At 41.3% G+C, this 23717-nt stretch overlaps 1 protein-coding gene across 4 annotated transcripts in view; it reads right to left on the minus strand.

Annotated features, from left to right (window-relative positions):
- The window catches only part of STARD13 (StAR related lipid transfer domain containing 13), a 263350-nt gene that overhangs the window by 39691 nt on the left and 199942 nt on the right, over nucleotides 1-23717 (minus strand). The gene's annotated exons all lie outside the window — the stretch shown is intronic.

Below are 23717 nucleotides of genomic sequence, written 5' to 3' on the forward strand. Positions count from 1 at the left end.
AGCTAAGTAAGATAGATACAGGCAGCAGCTTCAAGCACTGGACCCCAAACCACTCACTTTTTAATTTTAATCCACTTCCAGGCCTGTTTTGGACTGTTTCGGTTATCTATCAAGACAAATCTTTTCTTGAGAAGGCTAGTTCTAAGCAGTGAGGGGAGAAATCAGTCTGTGTCATCTTGTCCCTGCCTCTCCACTGTTTAGAAGTATGGACACAGCTGATGCTGGATGAGGTTTCCCCTTTCAAACAGCTTTCAGTGGGTAAGATGTATCCTACCCCTATGGAAGAGGTGAGGGAATCATCAGCTGGACAAGAGAATAGTCCCTCCTTATTTTGGGGGTGACAGTAGGGATAGGTACGCATGAGGGAATGGAAGAAAATCACGTTCAAGAGGGGGACTACATAAGACCTAAAGCTTTTTGCACAGGAGAGGCAGATCCACCCCATGCAATTACTAAAGCAGCAGTAAATAAATGTCAGCTACACAAAACCAGAGGATAAATTTTGAAGTGTGTCCAGCGAAACAGACTGTCCGCTCCAGCAGTCACACACACAGTTATGCACCCAACCTCTGAGATGACTGATGCGTGTTGACGGTGGGGTACCTCACTTTTTACCAAGCTCCATGGGCTCATTTTACGGAAAGCAGTGTGCCAGGTCCGGCTCTGCCCAGCACCCGCACTGCCTGCCTGTGCAGCTGCTCCCAGAGCAACTGGAGGAACAACTGAAAATAGAGGCTCACCCAGATAAATGCGGGTTGCTGGGGAAACCTGGGCAACATCTCCTTGCTGCCCAGATCTAGATCAGGATCTACCACTTGAACAGTTTCGGTTTACAAGATCAAAGTCAAAACACATATCTGCACCTCTTACATTTGCAAAACGTGAAGGAATAGAGTGTACAGGTGTTGAAGAAGGTAGACATTTTATGTTGCTTATTATTCAACCTGAATGAACCAGTCAAGGGTTTTGGCACATTTGTGGTTGTAAAATCTACACAGCCATAATACAAAACCCTAAATATAAAGCAAGCAATGGAACTGGAAAAAGAAAATCAGGCTCAGTTGCTCTTCTGCATGTTCTGCCTTGCATGCAAAAAAAATTCCAGTTGTAAATCTGTTTTCTACTAAAATGCATTTTTATAGATAGGAGATGCTGGCGTGAATTTTTCCCCAGGTAATTCTGTTCAAATCACCCATTATGGCCTTAATGACTTTACCCACTGAAGCTCACCATAAAACTTGCTTTGAATATACTCTGCAGTATGTGACCCTCACACCTTTCTGATCCTCTAAATACTGAGTCACACCAGCAAATTTTGTTGCAGAAATCAAAATTCAGACTACAAGCTCTACATATCAAAAGCCCGATTTTCCAAAGATGATTAGACAGCCAGTAACAGCTCCGCAATGGCCGCAATCATTAGTAGTGCTGAAAAGGATTTACCACCAGGTCTTCATTTGCTTTGACATTAGTTCACATCAAGGCCAAAAAAAGGAGTATGAAAGTACATTCAGTTCTTAACACTGCACAAAAGAATGAGCAGCTTACATAAAACGTGGCTCTCACTACTGCACATCTGTGCGCTGAAAGCACATCTCTATTATGTTCCAGTGAGACTGAATATTTTTATTAAATGCTTGGAAAAAAGACAAGTCTTTATACATTTTTCGTTTGCTTAATTCAATCTCATGAAACACAGATGAATCAATCCCATTTCAAAATGTATTTTACAACTCAGAACAGCTGTACATACATTCTAGCTTCATCTGGCCTGGAAGCACAACTAACAGAGGCTGTGGGTGATGGAGAATGCTACCATTTAATGCTCTTATACGCTTATCATATTTCAATGTTTTTTGCAGTTGGCTGCTCAGAGGAGCTTGCTGAGGAATCTTCTTGCAGCCCAAGTGAAATCTAAAAAATCTCAGGTTGCAATGGGTGAATAATTGCAGGGAATAACCAAGGAAATAAATCTCACCCTTTTTGGGGGTTTTGGTGTTCGGGTTTTTTTGTTGTATGAGGCTGTTTGTAACACACTGCAACCAGTCAAAAATAATTGACTGATTAACCTCTGCCTTCAAAACTTTGACTCTATCTCCTCCACGAAGGCGTCTATGGGGAGTATTCTCATTTTCTGAATGATCACCTCAAAAAAACAGATTCAGCCTTGAATAAGATTTGCTAAGTCAGCTTCCAGGATACTGGGTCTCCGACACGTATCAGTGCCCAGTTCCCTCCCATATCTCTCTTTCCTTTTTGGTTTTATTCAGAAGACAGCAGAAGGGGAGAAGTGCAATGTGCTGCTGGCCCAGCCAAAAATATGACTTTGCTCATACAAGTGTATTTCCACTGGCTAAAGGCACCTGTTCCAGCCATTCCCCTCTTGGCTGCTCCTACAGGTTAGGTGAAAAGGCACAACCAAGGATTTACTCCTCAGCAGACACCAAAGGTGATTCCTAGTATCTCGCTCTGGGCATGTAATCCAAGTTATATTTCAGAATGCAACGCAGATGCTTTCATTACTGGATATTGTAATGCTTAAAACATAATTTGAGATGCTCAGTTTAACCTTCTTTTTCTGTGCACATACTCTAATATTTGCTTTTTGTTACTTGCTAGTTAAAACATCAGTGAAGACTTCTTTGAGAATGGATGAGTACAGCACCAAAAAGACCTTGCTGAAGCTGTCAATGAAAGGTTGCAGAAATACTTTTGGCAGTGTTGGTCCAGTTCTGTTCCCCTGTCCAGGCTAATGCAGGGGTCTGAACCAGCCTGCAGCAGCTACACTGTCTCGGTGCAAACCTGAAGGACCTGGAAAACTACATGTGTTCACAGGTGGCTCCAAGGCAGCTTGTCAACAGCACAGAGAAGGGCTGTCACATTGAGAAGAGTGATTTTAGAGAGGACATGGCTTGTAGTTTTGCACTTAAGGCTGGCAGGAGCCGCAGCTCCTCCCAGAAGCACGTGAGCCACCACCGGCCCACAAGCAGCATCTCCCTTGGCGTGACCAAAAGACTGCTGACCCCAGCGCACCTGATAGTGGGTTTGTCCTTATGCACTACTGCCCTGCTCTGCTGACGGAAAAAAAGTCAGGGATAATTTACCTACTGCTTTCCACTTGCTTGGGCAGCAGTTAATGACAATCATTAATTATTAAGGCTAGGTAATAATTCAGTCACAAATATTGACAAGCATCAGTATGATGTCTCACAGTACTTGAATTCTCAGGGGTTTTTTTCAGTTTTTAGTTGAAGCCTGACAGGAAACAAATTTCTCTTTTCCATTTCACTTTTCTACCAGTAGTGAGTTATAATTGAGATTCACACACGCAAAAGCCCTCCAGCCACGTTTCTGGGGAGATCGGGGTGATGATATCCTCATGGCCTCCATATTCCTCTCATCTACCAGCTCTTCCCAGGAGGTATGTCCAAAGTCCCCTGCGCACAGAGATTGCTGCTGACCTTCCTCTCATCTCGCCTCAGAGGCCCCCCAGAAGTTGCCCCTGCTTCACCGAAACCTTTCAGTGCCCATATACAAGCAGTGACTTAAAACCTTGTCATACACCTCTTTGATCAGCCAAGCCATCATTTTTTTTTCCTTCCCCCTACGGAACTGTGTCTTAATCTTTCCTCCTACAGTTGTCCCACTGTGCATTAAATTTAATGTTTATCAGAGATACTGATGTGGTAGCCCAAAGCATATATTGCACAGTAGAGATTGAAATGCAAATCTCTGATCCTTTTTTTTATTTATTTAGGATGTAAGTAGAGTGAAATAAAGAGAGCGAGGTTCACCCAGGAAACGTGACAGATGTTCAGAGCACAGCTGGGAGTTGGCTTTGAGTCCATCTCTAGTGTTAAGCAGGTTTGAGCTTGTCTCCCATAGACCATACGAGTGCTCTGGCTATTCTGGGGCTGAAATGGAGACGGTTGCTTGCAGTCTTTCTCTCTCTTCCAACACTTTCTCTGGTTCTTCACAAACTGCTTTGATGGTGCCCAACACCAGAGGAATACTCTAGAAGCCAGCTGCCACCAAAGGGGACATCCTGCCCTGCCTACCCCATGCCAGCTGGCTCCTTCTCCTGCTTCCCTTCGTGCCACACCAGCTCCTGGCTAACCCTTCAGAGATCTAGCTCAACTCTCTAAGCTGGCAGAAAACCAACCCCCCCAAACTGGGAACGGTCTGCTGTTGGATTAGCAAGCTGACCCAGATCCTCTAAGAGTCCCGTTTAGTCCACATCAGCTGCATTTTAATCAGCCCAAGAAAACCAAACCACTGGGACAGTCCTTCCTCACATGAAAGAATGCAGGAGAACTGTCTAAAAAGTTGTTTGGAGAAAATTGCTCTGTCAAGAGAAAATCATGTAAGTAAATTAATTTTCTAGCTTGGGACCTTATCACTGTCCACAAATATTGGTGCTAAGACCTAGATACTACAGTCCTTTCCCTTTTCCTGTCTGACATCAGCATTTCATCTTGTTTCTGCCTTTCTGCCACTCTCCCTCTGTCTCTTCTATCTTCTGTTTTGGTGTTTCTCCCTTTTTTTTAAACTATATTTTTTATTTAAGATTCACATATCCCTTTGCACAAGGCAGTGAAAGAAATGGCAACTAGAATAAATAAGGTACATAATTACCCCATCTATTGTGTTTATGTCAACTTTATGTGATAACCTTTATTATTCATCTGTCTGTAACAAATCACCGTTTATGCTCACTTTTTTATTCCCCTTATATTGCTCATCATTTAAATCTAATTTACTAGACTTCAGATAAAATATCTGGGAGTGTTAGAGAAAATGATTAATCAAGTCATTGGAAAGGAGTGCATTTTACTGTGCAGCTGCATCAGTGAGCTCCAGTAGCCATCCCAAGTTGGTCTGTTAGGTAGAAGAGGTCTCACTCTTGGAAGTGTTCTTTGGGAGTAGAGTAACAGCTTAGGTACAGCTTACAGGGTTTGCAGGTGGTTAGTCTGGTGCTATGCTTTATATTAACTTTTGGTCCTTGTCTTACTCTCTCCTTTAAGAGGAGGAAAACTGTTGGGATGACAGAGTTTGTACTGCATCTTCCAGAACAACATCTACCTGGCATTTTAGGGTCAGTTTGGAGGCTCAGCTCAACCCTGGTTTAATAATACCTTTTACTCTCAGGAGCTGCTGTGGACCTGCGTGAAAGGCGAACCAGAGAATACTCCCGGGGAGGAAACATTGATCATGTCTTACACCTGAGGCATCCTCAAGGCGGCTGTAGACACTGTGTGGGACAGCTTCAGCCTTGCCTCACTGGTCTTGATGCATCCCTTGTGCCCCATACACCTGTCATGTCACCAACAAGCCATGTCACCACCCTGATGTCTTCCCAGAAAAGCACTCATGAGGGCAGATGGGATCTGTAGGAAAGTTCAGTTCAGGCTGAAGCTGTATGAGAACAGGTCTAGCATGTTTCAGCTTCTTCTTGCAGCCCCATATGAGATATTTCTATGGCCACCATTACTCTCCTGCCCCTACATCTCATAGTCTTTAGGATATTTATCTGTGTAACTCTTATTCTTATTTTACAGATGGAGATTTAAAGCACTTCAGAAGTACATAAGCAGGTTAGAGATAACGTTGGTGGGAATTTGGTGCCTGACTCCTTTAACTGCTCATAAAAATATGGCTATGTCACTCCTCAGTTACTAATACCCTTAGAAATCTGGTCTGGAGAGACCAAATCCCAAATTCCTGATACCTAAACCCATCACTCCATTGTCACTCAGCTACTATGTAACACTAAAGGCTGATAGGTTTCCATTGAATGGCATTTGCAAAGCTACTTTGGAGCTAAGAAATTAGGCTACAGTAGAGTAAAGGTGCTAAATTGTAAAGAACAGGAAAATATTTACAACTATGAGAAAACATGACTTTCCAAGATCACGTAGGAAATTCACAGCAAAACAGAGGCTCACATCTATAGCTTGCAAGGAGCAGGTTAATAACTTAACTACTAGATTATCATCTCGCTTCACTACTGCAAGCAGGTTGGTGTAGATAATGGAAAAATACAAAACTTCTCATGTTCCCTAAGAATTCCCTAAGAAAAAAGTCCCATGCAATTTAATAAAGACAGATACAATCTTCTGTAACCTTTCATGTTGCATTGTACCCACCAGAATTCTTTAAAAGGGAAAATTCTAAAGTTTTATTTATAGGGTGGCATAAATTTTTGTGCAAAGGATATCGGTGTCTCTGAAGTTATTTAGGCTTTTAGCATAATTTCCTGAGAACTCCCTTTGAGGGAATGCTTTTAGGTAGAGGTCTAACGGTTTACCCCATTCCCTTCCACTCCATAAGACTTTTCCAGAAGAATTCCAATAATAATGCAAAGGTAATTGTACCATACACCCGTAAAATTACCATTTACAGTACAAATATATCATAAATAAAATAAAACATAAGCATACAATATATTTATATGATTTTACTACACTATGGTGCCTACTCTTCAATAAATCCTGATAATAAGGTTTTCAAAAGTGGAATTTCATTGGAATTATTTTATATCATGCCATATAATTACTATTAGAGGCAAGGTTATGTTTTGCAAGCAAGGAACAAATAAAGCTGTCAAAGTGTTATTTTAATAGACCTTAAGCTTTTGCAGAATATTGTGGTACTAGTAATAATACAATAAAATATGGACCTTTTAAAGTACTGTGGCTGAATATAATTCAAATGTCAATAGAAAAAGATCCTTTCAAGCTCATGAGTAGTTTCTTTATGTGTAATTCTTTACACTTGGTGAATAATAGTCAGACGATGTCCATTCACGCTCTGACTTCTTAGAAAGGTTAAAAGTGAGAAGCATGATTATGGACATGAAAAAAAATCTCATATGCTGAGAGATTAAAAGATTGGGACTGTTTACCTTGGAGAGCAGATGAATAAGGAAGGGTTATGATAAAAGGGTACAAAATCAGGGGTAATACAAAAATAGGAAATTGGGAACTTCTATTCACTCTACCTTGCAGCACAAGGACAGGGAGACTAATGAAAAGGGAGGAATGAAAAAGAAGGAAGGCAATCTGAACTGATAAAGTAATTTTTTTAATAGTCTATAAAATTCATTGCCAAAGGACACTGGGATCAGGAGATGAGTGGGCTCAAAACTGAGCTAGAGTCTTTTCTGACTACCCACTGCTACCACCACAGATTTGGAAAAGGATTCTCCAGAATGGAATAAATGAAACCAAACTAAAGACAGTGCTATGAGATTGTTTTTTCCTGGTTAGATGACCCCTTATATAGCTTTTCCTTCTGAGCTGCTGATGTTTCTATTGCTCAGGCATAGTCCGGGACTATATAAAATGTTTCTTTCAACCACCTCGACAATTGTTTTGTTCCCTACTACAACCAAATTCTGCACAGCCCAGTTGGGAGACTTCTTGTCAGCCTTTTATCTTGAGCAAGGCTGCACTTCCCAAGAAGACAGGTGTGTTATTCCAGCAAGGAGTTAGGAACCTAAGTCCCCTTTGGGTGAAAGGATTATGCTGAATTCCTTTCCTAAATTAATGGGATACTGGTAAAACTGGTAGGCCTGAGATTTATAGCAGGTTCATCAGGCATGAAACTTTACAGATCTGGGAACAGTGTCTGTATTAATATTTTTTACATCTAGATCTCATCAGAGCTAGGTATACAACACAATGGTTTCCCTCATGCTAATAACATGAAGGCATCTACGCAAATAGCATCACAACAATAGGGAAAACACTAACAGTTTGCAGTGTAGGAGAGAGATTTGTACAATGTGCTACACTCCATAAGCTCTTAAAAGCTGAGAGGTGACTCGCAGGGGCCATTGAAGCAGCCAGCACAACAAGCCAGCAGGGACGCCGGGACACATAAAGACGTCAGGAGCAAGAAATAACCTGAAGGACTCCCAATTCAGAGTAATTAGCCACCCTTCCAGGCAGCCATCACTGTCCCTAAGAGTCTTTAGCATAAAATTGGTTCCCCAGGGAATTCTTCCGTTATGTAGACTTCTAAGTAACTCCCTCTGCTGAGGTACAGGCTGTTCAGCACAATCAGGCACCTAAACCTGAGAATGCGATGAGATTTAGACAACCAGTTGTCTTAACATTTGAAAGCCTCAGACATAACATTAATAACACAGCAAACATGTTTAATAGTGCCAACTGATGCTGAAAAGTCACATCCATGTTGTATGGCTCAGCTATGTGATAAAAACAAGATTCAGGCCTTCCTTTGAGTGTCCTCTCGAGGTCTTTGGTTGCTGCTTATCATCATGATCATTTCTGTTTATTGCTGGTTTCCCTTTCTCCTTTTCTTTCCGTGTCTTCCACTCCAAAGTCACTTAAAACTAACTCTCTTCCATTCACTTCTCTGACATTTTTGCTACCCACTGTCCCGCATGTCCACTCAGTTTATACAATCTTACTCCATGCTAGTTTGTTTCCTTTTTTTTGCCATCTTCCTTTTAAATCCCTGAAACAGGATTTTAAATCCCTTCTAACCCCCAAAATCTCTCCCTATCTTCAAGTATCACTTCGAAACCACTTTTCTTCTTAGCTTACAATTGATTTGTACAATGCAGCACTTTGTGATGACACTAATAAAACAATAGCTTGCATCCCACATCTCATCTTGAGGCACTTTAAATGGTTATAAAAACTGATGCGAAAGTTATATATAGGGATCACTTCATCCCTGGGTGAAATGCAGCTGCATTAGGATGAAATGTGGCAGCTGCATAAAAGAACGCTGCAGCAGTTTATGACAAGAAACAAGGAGAATACTTTATCCAGCTGAAACTACTAACGGGATTTATGAGGTAGATAAAATTCAAATAATATATATATATATTGGGAGCTGACAAGGACACCAGGCTCTCCTCCCTTTAGTCTTAGGAAAAATACTCTAGTATTGCTAATGGGCAGAAGTGATTAAGAGCTCAGTTGCCTTCACATCCTCCCCCTTCCCCATTAGGATTTATATTCCTTTTCTTGCCTTCTGACAGCCCCCATGAGTCTTGGCTAAGCACAGACTTGGAGGACAGAGTACCACCCACCCATTCTTCAGTACCATGCTGCCCTTCCCACCTATTTGGCCTGCCATTCAAAAGCTGAGCACTGCTGACTTGAGAATTAACAGGGCTTTGATACATGAGCGCTGTATGTCCACGGAAAAATGTATTTGGATAAAGGTACGGAAAACGTGAGTCTTTAAGGGCTCTAATATAAAATATATTGTATTTTTCATGTGGAAGGAACATTAGCAAATAGGTAGAGAAGGGGTAACAATCCCATCCCTTGGGATCTATTCCAAAACTTCTGGTGACTCAAAGAGTCACTATGGGCCAAATTTTGAAAACAGACTCTTATTTTATGAGTTTCTGGCTTTGGGTTCCCAAGTTAAGAGATCTAGGCGGCATCTAAATTTCTACATATTATGGACCAAAGAGTGGCCTGAAGACCAAAATAGCTGCTGAGCTCATATTGAAAAGGGAAATGTTGACTCCAGCTGGTATTTAGAAAACCTTCAAGTACATGTTCACTTGCCACCCAGATGTGCTATAAAGCAATTTTTACTATGCACCTTTGATAGTTCCATAACTAATAGATATTATTAATAAGCAGTCATTGAAACATTGTACCTATATGTACCTATTCATGTTATATGTTCATGTTATATATTCATGTAACATATTCATGTTATATATCTTCTATTGGATCACTATTTTTGAAGAGTGAAAGAGCGAGTGGCCCACAGTGGCCCACAAAGCTGCAAAGCAGCTTTGCAGAAAAGGACCTGGGGGTCTGGTGGACACCAACTTGAACATGAGGCAGCAATGTGCCCTTCTGGCAAGGAAGGCAGACAGCACGCTGGGCTGCATTAGGAGGAATGTTGCCAGCAGGTCAAGGGAGGTGATCTTTCCCCTCTTCTCAGCACTGGTGAGGCCACATCTGGTGTGCTGGGTTCAGTTCTGGGCTCTCCCGTAAAAGGAAGATACAGATTTACTGGAGTGAGTCCAGCACAGGGCTACAAAGATCATTAAGGGACTGGAGCATCTGACAGAGAGGAGAGGCTGAGAGAGCTGGGACTGCTCAGCCTGGGGAAGAGAAGTCTCGGGGGAATCTCATCGATGTGTATAAATATCTGAAGGGAGGGTGCAAAGAGGGCAGAGCCAGGATCTTCTCAGTGGTGCTCAGTGACAGGCAATGGGCACACACTGAAACACAGGAGGCTCCGTCAGAACATCAGGAAACACTTTTTTATTGTGAGGGTGACCGAGCACTGGTACATGTTGCACAGGGAGTTGGTGGAGGCTTTGTCCTTGGAGATATTCAAAAGCCATCTGGACATGGTCCTAGGCAGCTGGCTGTAGGCGGCCTTGCTTGAGCAGGGGGGTTGGACAAGATGACCTCCAGACGTGCCTTCCTACCTCAAACATTCTGTGATTCTGTGACTATTTCAGGAAATGTGTAAAAATGACCCTAAACTGACCCAACAGTGAGGAGGAAAATATCTCCACCAGTAACATCATACTTCTCCTAGTGGAGAATTTCAGATGAAGACTTGCTGTAAGCAACTCTAAATCCCTTTTCTTCTTGAGGAAGACTAGCATCATTGATTTTAGGACCCAGAGAGTCATAGGAAGGGTAAGCATAACACCAGGGAGAGGTGTAGCTAATAGGAAGTATATACACATCAATTCCAACTGTACCACTACTGGAAACTTGCCATATCTTTATACTTGGAATTGTAAGTGTTATTATCTTTGTACCTGGACTCACTCTTTTATTAGATTGCTAATACTTTAATTACAGGAGCAGTAAATTCTTCAATCTGTACACAATGTATGTTTCTTCAGTGCACAGAAATTGCACAAGGTATTTTGTCTGGTACTCTGCCCTTGAGATCTGGTTTGAATTTGGATGCAGCAGATGGACCCCACTACATGCAGCTTGCAGCTACTCCCCATCCTTGCAAGGTTTTCAAAAATGTCATCTCTTGCAAGGCTAGGGGAGATTTGCAGACAGCTTGAATTGAAGCAGCATACAAGATGCATAAGGTCTCTGGAGTGGCCTGACATTCAGAGGGCTCCCAAGAGGATGTAGTGCTGGTCCGAGCACTAGTTTCAGCTCTCATGGGTGCTTGTAACTCAAATTAAAGACAGAGATTTAATGTGTCTGGAAGTCAGGGTTTTCAAGCTCAGTGTCCTAAACCGGAGGTCAAGTTTCAGACTTCAACGCCCCGCTTAGTTTTTCCACAATACCCAATGTGGTTTCCATGTGTGTGGTACTGAAGTTAATTGGTCAGACAGTAATTGGAGCTCATCAGATGAAAGGCACTATGGAATGCAGGAGAATGCTTCATGTTATAATTTGAGTGAAAATGTAAACAATACCCCAAAAGATAGATGTTGTCATAGTAAACTTTCTCTCTGAATTATGCAGATAAGTAGAACAAAACATAATTCCTTATCAACATATTAATTATTCTTTGATTATACCCTTCATATGCTGTAGTTGTTCAAATTACATGTGGGCAATCAGATATACAACAGAGAATCTCTACCCATCCGAGGTGGTCTTCATGCTGTGAATTTATATTAAACACTGAACATTAATATGAAACTAACTCCCCTTGGAGATAATACTTTGATGTATTAATAAAAAAGACTTCTCAGTTCTTTTTTATCATAAATTAAGATTAAAGCACTTTCTTTTGGAGTTCTGTGTGAGATGAGTAATTTGTAATGCACGAAACACTGATAAGATACAGCACATACAGAAGAGCTCAAATATTCAAGACAGAGGTCCAAATCCATGGCTTGTGCACAGTGAATGCAATGCAAAGTGCTGAGCTCCCACCTGGTGTTATCAGTATTATCTACCCTTATCAGCTGATTAACACTACAAGCAGATCTGCCTTCAGATCCCACTGTTACCTTATTACCTCTTTCCATGAAAGGGCCTATTGAGAAAGATGTCCTGTGTATTTCTTCTGAAAAAACTAAACCCCAAACAGCAGAATGTCACTTGTTCACACAGTTTGGAAGAAGTTGTCATCTACATACAATCCAGTAACAGGAAGGCTGGCGTTATCCTGTAAGTACAGGCAAGAGCTGTACCTACAAACCCAGATGGCTTTTTCTGATTCACAACCGTATCATAATTACTACCATTGCAGTATATCAACATTATTAACATTTCATCATGCCTCAAGACTGTAGTGAAGAATCATTTATAAAACAAAGGTTAATATAATTTGTGGATATCTCCTTTTTTATTATTTCTGAGAAGATTGAACATCTGGCTGGATGGCTGGGCCCAAAGAGTTGTGGTACGTGGAGTTAAATCCAGTTGGTGGCCGGTCACAAGTGGTGCTCCTCAGGGCTCAGTGTTGGGGACAGCTCTGTTTAATATCTTTATCAATGATCTGGACGAGGGGATTGAGTGCACCCTCAGTAAGTTTGCAGACAACACCAAGTTGGGCAGAAGTGTTGATCTGCTTCAGGGTAGGAAGGCTCTACAGAGGGATCTGGACAGGCTGGATCAATGGGCTGAGGCCAATTGTATGAGGTTCAACAAGGCTAAGTGCCGGGTCCTGCACGTGGGTCACAACAACCCCATGCAATGCTACAGGCTTGGGGAAGAGTGGCTGGAAAGCTGCTCAGCGGAAAAGGACCTGGGGGTGTTGGTCAACAGCCGGCTGAATGTGAGCTGGCAGTGTGCCCAGGTGGCCAAGAAGGCCAATAGCATCCTGGCTTCTATCAGAAACAGTGTGGCCAGCAGGACTAGGGAAGTGATCGTCCCCCTGTACTTGGCACTGGTGAGGCTGCACCTCGAATACTGTGTTCAGTTTTGGGCCCCTCACTACAAGAAAGACATTGAGGTGCTGGAGCATGTCCAGAGAAGGGCAATGAAGCTGGTGAAGGGCCTAGAGCACAAGTCTTATGAGGAGCGGCTGAGGGAACCGGGGTTGTTTAGCCTGGAGAAAAGGAGGCTCAGGGGAGACCTTATTGCTCTCTACAACTGCCTGAAAGGAGGTTGTAGCGAGGTGGGTGTCAGTCTCTTTTCCCAAGTAACAAGTGATAGGATGAGAGGAAACGGCCTCAAGTTGCGCCAGGGGAGGTTTAAATTGGATATTAGGAAACATTTCTTCACTGAAAGGGTTGTCAAGCATTGGAACAGGCTGCCCAGGGAAGTGGTTGAGTCACCATCCCTGGAGGTATTTAAAAGACGTGTAGACGTGGTGCTTAGGGACATGGTTTAGTGGTGGACTTGGCAGTGCTAGGTTAATGGTTGGACTTGATGATCTTAAAGGTCTTTTCCAACCTAAACGATTCTATGATTCTATGATCAAACACTGTTTAACGCTTTTTTCCAGCTGCTATTTACTGCAAGAATACTACTAATGAGAGCTGCCAGGATGTCTTCTTATGACTGTATGAAGAAATGAAAAATTAGTAAATTAATACTAAGCACAAATATTATTTTCTTTAACTGGATATTCTGAACTTGGTCCACCTTCCTTTTTGGAGTTGGATTGATCCTATGTCAGTGCCAGATGTGATGTGATAAGCTGTCTCTGCCAAGAGCAGGGGTTGGACCAGATGACCTCCATTGTTTGATGGTTCCACTACTTTTTAAAATTATTTCAGTGATTGAAGAAATAGCATATGCTTACATAAAGATGTTATTGTGAACTAAATTTTACCCTTTGCTTTGACTGTGCAGTGCTGTAAAAACAGCGGAGTCACACTAGTGTGTGTTTCAGCGTGATCTAGTCCAGAGCCACTAATTACATGGCTGTATGCTGATCTTTATAGAGTCATGAGAAAAACAAAGAGATTAACGGAAACAATTACTCGCTTACTAAAAAAAGAAAATCTTTCCTCACTCTGTCTTCACAAAGGCACCCATTTTTACGAAAGTGCCTTCCAAACACTTCTCTCCAACACAAAAACAGTACTAAATGTGGGAAAGTCAAATTAAAGGTTCTTTTTTACAGTAGCAGTGGAGCTACTGTTCAGACAGCTGTTCAGACAGTTTCCATCATCCATCACATGATGGAAATTTTGTTTAATTTTACTGAATAGATACAGATAACTTTCAATATGAAAGTGGTGAACTCAAAGACCAGAATTTTAAGGATATTTAAATTTCCTAACTGGTAGGGTGAAGATCAAGTATTTAACTCTCATTTGCTTCCTCAAGCACCTTTGATTCTGATTCACCCGATCCTGCCTTCTACTACCAGGTGGCTGCAGACATTTTCTATACACTTTGGCACATATACATCTAAACGCACTTTGAAAACCTAAAGGGAAGATTACAGAGCAAACAGTTTTACCAACGAACTGAAATGTTCTGGATATTTGAACTAAAATACTTCCAGGATTTTTCTTCACACAAATCATCAGGTTTTTTTGTTCAGTCCCCTTTGCAATGAAAGCTGCAGTCCATACGGCTACAGAGCAACGTACAGAAATCAGGCTAAAGCAATTCCTACATAAACATTTATTCGTTCATACTGGAGGGAGGAAGGAACAGATAACTTGGCTATGTTGGGATAGTTATTATTTTTAGCATTTTGGCTGAAGTCTCTAGTTTCCTTTACGTACATTTTTTTTAATAGAAGGCTGTGGGGGTTTTATGTGCTCCTTCAAGCAGAGAACAGACTTTTAATGTAGTGAAAATACTGGTTTGCCATTCTGCAGCTCACCTAGGTCTGTTTCCAGCTATTAAAACCATTGTACAAAATAACTGTTCCCTATAATACAAAATTCTGCTATGGCAGAAATAACACTGGGTATCCATAGTACTGACACTGCTCATTTCCTTACCCTTGTTACACCACAGAGCAAATGGAAGCCAGATTCATAGGAATCCTGTAATTACTCGACAACAATCATTGCCAGCAATAAAACAGAGTTAGCAAAGAACTAATTAGCACACCACCCAGGACTAACAACACTCTACAGTTTTTTACTGTTATTTTTAGCTACAAGCAGAAAAGACATAAATTGCTCTTTTATCAAATAGCATGAAAGACCTTAGGTAAGTTAGATGTTTGCAGTTATCACTCTATAAAGCTGGAGTCTGCCCTTCAGCTATGTGGCATATATTACCCTGGAAGAAGACAACAGGAAGGCTGGAGACCTACCAGTGCCTGCTCCCTGCCGGTACAGGAGAGTGGGTCTGTGGGGTAGACAGCAGGAGACACCAAAGCTACCGAAGCACAAACCTACTATTTTCATGTCAACGTCTCTAGCTGGATAACAGGAGGGAATCCAGAAGGGTTGACTCCGCAAATGTCAGTGAAATACAGTCCCTGGCACTTTTTAACTCGCTGGCTGAATTTCATCTATTTCTTAATCTTCTAATAGTTGATGGGAAATCAGCTGGACAGTTTCAGTTGCCATCTCATGGACGGAGTCCCTTTGCTCTGACTGCTAGAGAGCACATTCCCACTCATCTGAATCATTACTTGCCTGACTGTGGGCAAAGATGGTTTGGTCACTAGACAGTGCTACCAGCTAGATATTTGGAAAGAAAATGACTAATTCCTTGCTCAGCTAGACTTCTGGTGGGAAATGAAACACATCACTTAACACTTACACTTCAGTTAAAAAAGGGAAAAAATATTCTTCCTTCCTTAGGAAGGAAAATTCTGAGACTCGATATGCTAAAGTGTGTACTATGATCAAAAATATGCTCCAAGTACATGAGGACCACATAGCTACCTTGCATGAGGTGATCTTCCTTCGATTACGACTTCAACAATGAGGTTGCCTGGATATCAAACAGGAGAGGTTTTTTGGTGCTGTTAAGGATTTGGTCCAGCCCTTGGCTGATCTCTGGACTTATTTATTTCACAGGAGCATCTGGCCATAGACAGACACAAGACACTTGTCCTTCCAGCAAATATTTCCCACTTGGAGTTACAAGTTGTCCTAAGCCATGACCTGATTCCTGATCATTTAGAGAGCATTCACCAGGTGATCAATGAATATAACTCCATGCTATAGTTTGAGGTCAGTTTAGTCCAAGAGAGAGGCTAGTGAAGTAAAAATAAACAAATAAAGATCATGGATTTTTATAAAAACCGAGAAGAGTGTTGAAGTGCATACTTGAAATATTTCCTCTGAATTCTGCAGCGCTGCTGGCATGCCACTGGTTTAGTACTTGGTGCCTGTTCAACGTGTGCTACGTGGATGCACCGAGGTCTGCATATATACATTTGCCAAGCAGAATGACAGAAGTAATGTGACTATTTCTGAAAAATGAAGTGTTTATGGCTTGCTCAGTTTCAGAATATGTTTCATAATCTTCACCACTCACAATGTGTCACTCACGGGCTTGCAACATACTCCCTCTGAACAGAAGCCACTTTGTGCTCACCACTGAAAAAGCATGTGCTGTGCGAGTGCCATACTGTATTTTGGCAGTAGCTGTTAGAAGTAAATTTACAGAGGATTAAGGAGATGGAAGGCAGCGTGCCTCGCACTGTAATTCTGCAGAGCATTAAAATACCCTGTTTAAAGAAGATATGAGAGATGGCTGCTATTCAAAATCTTGGGGCCTGAGGTTCAATTTGTTGGGCAAAATTTCTGTTTGGTCTTCAGGAAAATAAGTCCCTGAACAACAGCAGCTGCCCTTGCCCAGGAGTGTGTGAGGACACCTCCCTCCTTCGGACGTCACCTCCAGCGTGAGGTGGGAGCCATCCCCAGGGGCACAGGGCCAGCCGGACCCGCTCCAGCTGGAAGCTCCCCACCGGCTGCTGCGCTGCCTCTGGGATCAGCTCGGGGCCCTTCCCCATCTCCAGATGTGCTCCATGAAGAGCAGGATCCAGGGGCTGCTCTGGCTTTATGTGCCCTCAAGGCCAGGAGAATGAATGTATGTGCTGAGGACATGAGCCATTTTTGGCTGTCCGGTGCTACAGTAATGAGATGATACACACATAAACACAAAGATTGAAAATTGGTTGTGTACGCTTTGAAAGAAAAGACAAAGTACTTTATTTTCCAAGTCTAGCCTTTTTCTAGACTTGACCTTGGTCTGCACTTTTAAGAATCTGACATTTTTTGATGGTTTATTTCACTTTCAGATTTTGGCAGGGTCTAGCCTCAGATATGCCAGAAGTATGATGAGATAAGTTGTTCTCCAGACAGAAACAGAAGCAGAAGCAGGCAGCTGCCTACAAAAGATGGTCTCTCCTACGGATTTCACTGTAAAAATGCCTGGCTCAGTTTTCAAAAGGAGAAGCCTAAATCTGACAACGAAATCTCAGCAAAATGGAAGTTAAAGATTTTAAATAACCATCTTAAGAGCTCACATGTTGCTCTGAAACCACCGGTTACAACTGAACACATGATAAAGGTATTTTGATTTAGGAGATGGGCTGTATTTTGCAGTATTTTATTACTCTGTAACGTTAGTTGGAAACCCAGGACCCATGGTATCCTGTGGCCACTGCGTTATGCTCTCAAAGCTCACTTACTACTAAGGAATCACACTGGTGTACTGAAAATTACAGTTCCTTATTTTCTGGTAGAGCTTCATCTTTAAAGACAAACAATAACCCAAACAAACCAGCCTGGACTCCACTGGAGGATGTGCAGGGAAGGCAACACTGCCAAAAGGTGAAAATTATAGCTGTGATGCTCCATTGGCTGACTCTGATTTTGGGAACAGAGCTGGGGCTTTCATTAATCTTTCTGCAACTCCAAGCCAAACCCAATTGCTAAAAGTAGCCTTAAAACTGAGTCTACAAAGCCACTATTTGTTGAATGTATCTCAAAGCATTTCCTTCATTCATTGTTTACCGATCTGGCCTTTCCTCATCAGGGGTAGAAAAACATAACGAATGCTTATCACCTGCAAGCTCCAATTCCCCTGGAAAGAACTTTTTCAGGAAAATGTTATTGTGGTGAGGACTTTCAGGGAGTGCTGCAGTTTTAAAGTTTCTCATGATGTTTTGCATTTTTCTTCTAAATGAACAGGAAAAAACTCATCTGGCTCTCATTTGAATTCTCAGTAGACTTTAGAAAGGAAATTCCAACCAGAAGTGTATTCCTGCACCTAAAATCTACGTGGGAATGATGCTGTATGCTTGTCTCAAACCAACAGCAGCCAGGAGAATTGGAGCTAAGGCTGGGTCAGCAGCAGACCTGCTTGTTCCACACAACAGTAAGGGTCTCAGCAGAGGGGCTGATTTTATAAACCAGGCTTCAATAGGACATATCAAAGCTTAGCATTAAGCATATGCTTAAATATCTAGTTGATTTGTCTTCACAGCAGCCATTTTGTCATCCGTGTAGAATATTTATTTACATACATGGGGATTTCTGGATATAAAGGGTGGGAATCATCTCACCTATCTGCAACTGCATTGGAACTATTCATCCCAAGTGCTCCTGAAGGCTATGGAGAGAAAGAGGTGATTCTGTGAAAATATTTATGTTATCTTAAAGTTAATGTCTAAAAAAGGTAAAACGGCTTGTGCCCAGAAAGTGCTCATTCTTCTCTAGGGGCTATACAGAGAATTTGGGAGGAAGAGGCATACAAAGCTAGAGACATTTACAGTGAGATTAAATAAATTCTTCTTTGAGGCATCTCCTGTTAATGGACTGTGTGACTTAAGGTCCGTCATTTCACCTATTTGCACCTGATTTTCTCCATTTGCAGTGACGGCATAAATGATCTGTATCCGTGTTTGTAAAGGGATTTGAGATTTATGTAGGAACATTCCTGTGTAGGTGCTCAGTGTTTACCACAAACAGCATGTATTATTTCCCACACAAAGCATGTCATTGAATTAGAGTTACTTGACCTCAGAATCCACTAATCTCAAACACAAGCAAGGAAGTGAGTATTGGAGTTGTTCACCCCATCTGTGTCTTATTCATCAATTCACCTGCTGGTTTCCATAAGATATATGTATATCTCACTTACCAGAACTAAGCCACACTTACCAAGATTTCCCCTGCAGTTGATACTATATATTGTTGTTATTCAGGTTTTCTTTAAGTATCTTAAGCTTATAAACAACTCCAAGTACTTCTAATTTTTAGAATTTGCCCGAAAAATCTTTTCGTTCCCTAAAAATGCGGGCTGTCACTAGACAAAGATGTTAGCTCAAAGCACAGGGCCAGCATAGCTAGTTCTAAGTTAAAGTCAGGTTGAGAGCAGGTCTTCCCAGACCTCTCAAGGAGGTAAGCATCTCCACTTCCCAGTGCCCTAAGAGCACTGTTCCTAGCTCTCCTTAGACGTATCAAGTTAACTAGTTGCTCAGTGCACAACGGAGACTAATGTGCAAATGTGATGCTGGCAAAGCCTCACCAGACGATTCTTATAATTGACGTGAAGACAATATAACTGATTTGTAGACACATAACTCTGCACCATGCTCACTGTACCGGTTTCCTACAACTGTTGTTGATTGCCCACTTCCCTGTGCTTTTCTTCTCTTTCAGTTTAGAAACTTTGGGAAGAAACTTCTAATAGCAATTTGTTTCTGCCATGCCTATTTGGCATGCGGCGCCGCACTATTACACAAATAAACAGGGAACACGATGTAACACCACAGCAGCAGATTTAACTAAGATCCAATTGTACTTGATGCCATCTGGATGTGGGAAGAATGTTCCCTTAAATGAAAATTCTTCGACAGAAAAACAAGTTCACCCTTCACAAGTATGTACCATAACACAGGACAATACATCTTTGACTTATGACTTCACTGGTAAGAAATCGGCCCAGCAAGGGCATTTCTCCTCCAATAGGCAGATGTGCTCTCTATTGTATTGTTCCTTCTGAACAGATCTGAATTTAGGGTATCCTTTAGAGCTAGTATGAAGCCACTGTTTGCTAGAAAGTGGTAACCTGTCCCGTACCACCTCTCACATAAATTACCTCTGGCTGAACCACCAGTGTTAGGATGGGGGGAGGCTACTGGCTCTTGATTTATATGATGAGATTCTAAGCAACTAAAACAAACAGTTTATATCTCAAGGTGCAATTTATGAATTTAACTGTCTCATTTTTACTGTGTTCATCACAGCAGAAACTCAGTGACAGCCTGAGTAAATGCTTTGACTTGTAATACACAGTCACATAAAAAATTAGTGATGAGTTCTTTTCCCAAATGACTTAAGGACAAACACATTTCCAAAGCCAGGGCCTCTGAAGAGGAAATACCTCAGGGAGAATATTGTTATTAGGTGACACTGAGCAAATGCTTAAGCAGGAGTGATTGAAGCAGACTGTGTACCCTAAGGATTTAATGAGCAGCTTGGAGGAGTTGATGGCCTGAGGCATAGCCTCAGGTCATTAAACCTCAAATGGTTATTAATCCCCAGGAAATGCTTTCTGTCAAGGTCATTAATGCTATTATACAGTGGAAATTGAGGGCATATCGAGAAATTAGCATGTAGTCTGTTTGCAAGAGAAATGCTCTCAGTGAGCATGGGCAGGTCATTTCCAGGAGAATGCTGCAGTGTCCGTGAGCCACCCGGCTCGCCTGTACTTCCTTGTCACTCTCTGCACCATTTCTAAGCTAAAAGTCGCTCTTTTGCAGAGTGTCACTACAGGAACTTTATCATGCCTTGAGCACTTAAATTACCAGCTCGGCATAACTCCAAGGGATAACATTAGCTGAAGTCCCTCCTGCTGAGCAGAGATATCTTAGCATATGTTTTTAGGTCAGAGTCCTGCCCTGCTACTGCCTCTTTTTAGAATAAAAATAGGAAATCTGGTTCAATTGATGTGTACACTGGTGACCATAGCATTTGACTGAAGGGTGAAACTGTACAGGTGTTAGGATCGTTACCCTTTTCTGAGAGTTTTCTAGGATAAAGGTCTCCCTCCACTTCACTGGCTTCAAGCAGAAATACCTGGAATCAGAACAAATATATCCACTGGCAACTGCAGGGTTAATGCCAAGAGCCTGACCAGCAGGCAGGGAAGGGCAGTACATGGTGAGATCCCAGTCTGGGGCTTTCCTCTCGGACCCCTTCTCTGCATTGGGCACCTTGTGAATGAAGCCTCAGCCTCACAGTCACTGCTATTACCTTCCCATCAAGTATGGAAAATGCTGGTGCACAGATCGGTGCATGACTTTTTATGAACAGGGTCTAGAGTTAGGCAGTTATTTGTTTGGTGCATTTTGTGTAGCTAAAAGTCAAGATCAGAAGTCAGACTTAATGATTTTTTTTTCCAGATTCTGCTGCTGGTTTATGATTTGAATTGGGCAAATCAAACCCTGTAATTCTGTTAAATTATCTTTGCGCATCAGATTTTCCTACATTAAAAGGGCTATAACCATACCTACCACAACAAATATTTTGAACTTTGAATTAAATCTATTTACAAGGGACCTGGAGATCTTCAGTTTCAAAACTATTATATTATAATGATCAATGCTTGATTTTTAAGGCACTGCAACAGATTGCAATCACCTAAATCTGTTCCTTCTGCTCTAAACTAAGCAGGAAAAACAGAAAATTGTCACATAGTAGAATCATTTTGATTACATCCCTGAGGATGATTTAGCACCCCAATTAGGCAGCTGTCCAAATTAAGAGAAGAAATTTTTCTTTATTAAAGAGCCTGAGGAGATTTAGAAAGCAACAGTATATTATACTAAGTAAAAAGAAAGAACAAAAGGACATCATGATCTATTTAATTCTTCTGACAATGTCTGCATTAAATGATCAATGTTTAGACATGCATTGCTATTTACTGTTTGATTAAGTGCCCTAATATTCACTGGCATCAGCCAATGTATCCTTACTAAATGGAACTTATGCAAATGTTATTTCAATTACATGTTTCTACATAGGTGTCAGGAACACACCCATCTATGGAGAACCGGAGGGCAAATTCACTGTTATTCTTTTGTCTGATTGGTTTCCTGAGAGATATTCATTGAATGAAATAATTGGTAAATGATTGGAGTACAGAAAAGTACTTTTACAATTATATTAAGAAAAAACCACCTTTGTATGATATGACTACACAGTTTTTCCATGTATTTGGGTCCTTGATTTCGTGAAGCATATCATATATATGTATAGGGACTGATACTGTAAAAAATGAAGTTATACTTTTAAAATGTAAAAAATGAAGTTGCACTTCAAAAGTATAAATATAGCTGAATATTTCTAGAAGGAAACTTTTGCTTAATTTATATGTTAGACATCATTCCAAATACCTGAAGAAGAACTGCATACATGTCACGGTAAAGAAAATTTTATTTGGCAGTACTGGCTTAGACAGGGCTGTGAAGCCATAAATCAGATAAAATAAGTATTTGGACACTAAATTATTTTTGGACTTGGAAAATTCCACTAATGCTATATTTTTATAGCAGTATGTTCCTATAACCTAGATCGCAATCAAGCAATACATTTAAAGTCATTTTCTTCTGAAGAAAAGATGAATTTAAACTCCTGCTGTGAGGGGTCCAACTGTGTGCAGTTTCGTGCTGTCTTGAATAAGATTGCTTTCCTGATGAGGATTTTCAACAGATTTGTGTCATCGAAATCACTGCACCTAAGCATGTCTAATATTTATTTCCTTGCTTGCTTTGCTGGATTGTGCCATAAGGCATGCATCGTACTATTTATGTAAGAAATATATTTGAAAAAGAACCACACGTCCTTGATCTCTCCTGTATTTTCAACAAAATAGACAATTCCTTACTGCTGGGCTCCTTTTCTCTTTCTTTTATTTTCATCAGGATACCTCTTCTTTCTGACTCTCCATCTGTTTTTTTATTGTCTTGGTTTCCACACCTATCCCACTAATGGTCAGGATACTTCAGTGTATACTCTGTCAAATTTCATTCCTCCATGTGCTCTGGTCACTGAGTTTAGGAAAATGTTGAACTCCACTGCCTGTGAACGCAGTCACATTTCCTTCAGTGGATCTTACGCAAACATAGAGTAAGGAATAAATTGATAATACCACCATCTGACTCATGTACTTGGGACTGATAATAACTGTAGCCACATCCTGTAAAATGACCAGTTTTTTAAAAAAAAATTGACTTCACTTTTTCTGCTCCCAAGAATGACCATGCTCATCTTTATTTTAAAAAGACTTCATCTAAGAAGTTGAAATTAACCATAGAAAATAAGGCCAAAAGTGGAGAGTGAAAGTTCATCTAATCCACTCTCTGTCAAAACCTGCAGGACTAATATTTACTCTTCCTTAGACGAATCCTGGATTCAGGACAACTCCGAAAAATATATACTCTGAGATACACCTGACCAAACAGGTTGCTTTGGTCTCAAACCGGCTAGGTGGCAAATTTACTACTCTTTGCTGAAGTAGATGTTTTGATGACACAGTTCCAGCTCTGTTCTCAGATGGAGACATTAAGTCAAGCAGTGTTCAGCTGCTGCGGCTGGAATGCACTGCTTACTTTTCCAGCCCTTGCATTTAACTACCTCTGGATTGCCACACCTGTAGCTATTCAGCAGAAACTCAGTAAACTTCTCTTCTTTTCCTGCAAACAGTATCTTATATTCCTGTCATGCTGGCATCTCTGCATCGTTTGCATCCCTGCTTACAGAAACGGTGCCATCTCATACAAAAGCTGCTTTCCACGGTTTGTAAGGGGTGCTGGATGATAACCTCAGCTGCAGTGCCCAGATTAGTTAACCCTCACTTCTTCTGATGAATACGAAAGAGCAGGTCTCTCCA

Source organism: Gymnogyps californianus, chromosome 1 (assembly GCF_018139145.2).
Source record: "Gymnogyps californianus isolate 813 chromosome 1, ASM1813914v2, whole genome shotgun sequence".
Lineage (NCBI taxonomy): Eukaryota > Metazoa > Chordata > Aves > Accipitriformes > Cathartidae > Gymnogyps > Gymnogyps californianus.